Source organism: Humulus lupulus, chromosome 6 (assembly GCF_963169125.1).
Source record: "Humulus lupulus chromosome 6, drHumLupu1.1, whole genome shotgun sequence".
NCBI lineage: Eukaryota > Viridiplantae > Streptophyta > Magnoliopsida > Rosales > Cannabaceae > Humulus > Humulus lupulus.
The window spans coordinates 2,618,039-2,622,026 of NC_084798.1; positions in this window are offsets into that span (position 1 = coordinate 2,618,039).

Here is a 3,988-nt window from a genome sequence, read left to right on the forward strand (position 1 = left end):
ATATCAGTCATATAATCAAACCTTAGGTTAACATTAATATTCTTAAACTATAGGTTAAACTTAGAAAATCTATAAGTACTACTATGAGTGTCCAAATAATTCCCGGTCTGAACCAAAAATCCACAGTTACAAAGATAATGCTATAAATAATATAATTCTACTATCTATCTTAGCCAAGTAAAGTTCTTGGACTCTACATAGATTTTCCTTGCTGGGCATTAGGCTCATTCCTTTATGTTTTATATGTGTAGGAAAATAGTTATGGCGGCGGGAAGGTTCTTGGAAGCTTGGGGATGTGTATTGAGGCAGGATTGAATCGGTGGATTGCGTGTACGATTCGAGGATGAAGTTTTTAAGTCTTTTAGTTATGATTTCTTTGTATTTTTTTTCCGCACTTAATGTTGTAACCAATTTATTTAAGTTATGTTTTGTTTTATTTTCAAAACAATGGGATCCCATATCCTAAGTGAAATATTTATGTATTTAAACCTTTACCTTACAGTTTTAAATAAAGTTATGGTGTTTTCATATGTACGTTTTCTTAAGATTAGTATAGTAGTTATTAATGGTCCAAGGTCTAGAATAGTTGGGCCGTTACATGCTGAAGTTGACCTAGCATTGGGGCGCTGCTAGATAGCACTGGGGCGCTGCCCCAAGTCAGAGAGACCTAGCTCTCTGCTCTGCCTAGCGCTGGGGCGCCACTTGCAGGACCATATTTTTTTTCTGGTTTCCTCCCCTGCGATTTCCCCTGAAAATCAATGTAGAGTCCAAGAACTTTACTTAGCTAATTGTTTAGTAGTATTATAGTATGTTTAGCGTTATCTTTGTTACTATGGATTTTTGGTTCAGACCGGGAATTATTTGGACACTCATAGTAGTACTTATAGATTTTCTAAGTTTAACCTATAGTTTAAGAATATTAAGTATAACCTAAGGTTTGATTAATGTGACTGATATTAAGGATTATATTTACTATATTATAAGGTTTAGACATCAACCAATAGGATTTTAAGCACATGTTATGAATGGTGATTAAGGATTAAAGATTTTTGAGGATTAAATATAATAAGGAGTAAAGTTTGAATGTTATAGGGTCAGTCAGCAGCTTTGAGTACGTTGAGGGCTTAGTAAAGGTTGTTTACTCCATTCAAAATTAGCTAAAAATGTGTAATTTCGTGTTTAAATATTCAGCGTGTGCCGATATATCGCAGCTATAGGGGGCGATATGTCGCAGCACGTAGATACGGAAAACACGAAACGATGCACGGTCGCCTCGGGCATACTGGCCCAGGCGATATATCGCCTACAGGGGGCGATATATCGCCTCCTTCAGCATGGATTCAAACTCTTTTGAATTCATTTCCTTTCAGCCATTCAAACTCCTTCAACAGTCCAGCATCTTTTGAACGAGTCTTCAGCCTCTGCTGAACGATTATTCAAATGATTTTCACCTAAAAAGCCATTATTTTTATTCAAGTAAAATCAAGATATTTTCATTCCCAAACTCTATAAATAGGACCTAGTACCCACCCATTATTCACCATTTGCTCTAAGTTCAGAAGCTGCTAGTGTTAAGTGAGTGTGAGAGTGTAAACACCTGGTTTGGGGAAAAACTATAAGCTTAAACATCATAAGCTTATCAAACACTTTGGGAAGGGAGTTCTATAGTATTTCGGTGGAGGTTAGATTGATCTCGCAAATCTTTGAGGTAAACCCGAAACTCTACTTCATTCATTTCATGTTATTTCCTTTCTCAAAACCTTCTACTCAGTCCCCTAACCTCATTCTTATTTTGGTTAGGGAATCCAAGTTCTTAAGCATATAAGTCGGTAAGTATGTTTTTTATGGTTTAGTCTTTCCATCCTTTTCATTTCTTCTTCTTCTTTCAACTCACTCTTGTTCATTATGGTTTTAGGAGTTTTCCAAAAGTCCCAACTCAGTCCATTATATCCCGGTAACTTTGGTAAGGAAAATAGGCTAGAATCAATATGTTATGTGCTTATGTTATCTATATGTTTTATGTTATTAAAAGTGTTATGATATGTATATATGTTTGTAGGCTTGGGCATATGACCCATATGACTAACAAGACCCCAAATGGGTTATGGGCATATGACCTACTTAGCTAGTAGGACCCCACTAATCCCATGGGCATATGCTTGTTTAGTCTATGGGACCCCAAGTAATAATGGTCATTATAATAAGTGTATGTTATATGCATTATGTTAAGTCTTTATGTTTTCTTATGAAATTATGTATATGACTATGTGTTAGATTTTCCTTGCTGGGCATTAGGCTCACTCCTTTCTGTTTATGTGCAGGAAAATAAGCTTAGAGGCGGTAAGATTCGTGACGCTTGGAGGATGTGTATCGATGGTGAATGGAGTCAAGGGGCCGAGCGTTATTCGATTCGAGGATGTAGTTTCGGTTTTATGTCTTTTTACATGTATTTTCCGCACTAATTATGTAATGTCTTATTATTTTAAATTATGTTTTTGTTTTAAAGACAATGGGATCCCATATCCGTTTTCGTATTTACTTTGTAAATAACTCTTATTTTGCAAGTTACTCAATAAATTATGGTATTTTCGCAAATGTAAGTTCTTTTAAGGATTTTATGTATAGTTTCGTTAATGGTCCAATTAGTCTAGAGTAGTGGGTCATTACAATCAAGCCTTCAACCTAGCCCCAAACATCACCCAAACATGCCCTTTAACCCCAAAACTTCATCTATACCCTAACCTCATCAAAACCCAAGTAATCTTCCTCAAAAACTTCCATTGATTCCCAACTAGACACTTCAAATTCCTCAACTGAAAAACCATAAGAAAAACAGATTATAGCTAAAGTTCATGGATGAATTCTTACCTCAAGCTGGATTTGGATCCTCTTCAATGGATGAACTAAGACTCTAAGCTCCAAACTTTGATTCCCTAGCTTGGTTCTTCAAATTACAGTAAAAAATTCCAAACGAGAAAGGAAGAGGATGATGATCGTGAGAAAGGATGAGGAAGCTCTGTTTTGGTAAGCTTCTACAGTCTACATGCTTGATATATCTTAGGGGTGAAAAGACTATTTTGCCCCTAGGTCAAATAAAGGTTTCTAAAGACTCCCAAGGGTAAAACTGTCCTTTTCCACCTATTTCGTTAATCATAATTAACACCTTCCAATTACCGTTATTCTAAAATACCAATAAAATTATATCCCATTACCCTTTAATGTCTGGCAACGCTCTAATCACCAAATTACCCTGAGACTTGCCCCGAGCCTCGAACTTAATCCCATTATGACTAAACCGCTAACCTGTACTCAAAGATCGTCTCATGCCTGAATAGCTCGAACAAATCCACATTATAATGTGGCCTCAACAATATATCATCGACATGCATACAAATATAAAATTATGCCCTCAGCGGGCTAAATTACCAAAATACCCCTGCGATGAAATGTTCACCCACATGCATGCATTTAATATCATATTATAATATAATTCACATAAACATGCATATAATAGTTTAATGGCATAATAAAACAATTATGGCTCTCCCGACCTACTAATCCAACCATTAAACCACATTAGGAATTTTGGGGCATTACAAAATCCCTGCCCAGCCCCTCTAAAAGATACCTCTTTCGGAGTTTGCTGGGTCAGTGCCTTTATATCCAATCAGAAATGGAACATCCAAATGTTAGAGGAATGGTTCCAACCCCAAGATGTCCAAAGAATTATCAAGATCAAACTACCATCATACAATGTGGATGATAGTTGGATTTGGAACAGTGACTCTCAGGGGACCTTTACCATTAGATCTGCAATCAACAACAAATCAATGAACGAAGAGGAGAAGGATTCAGACATATGGAAAATTATCTGGAAAGCCAAAATCCATTCCCATCATAAGATCCTATGGTGGAAAATTTGCAACTATGCCTTACCGACGAAAGACAAACTTTTTCAGATTACAATCAGTGAAGATCCAAACTGCGT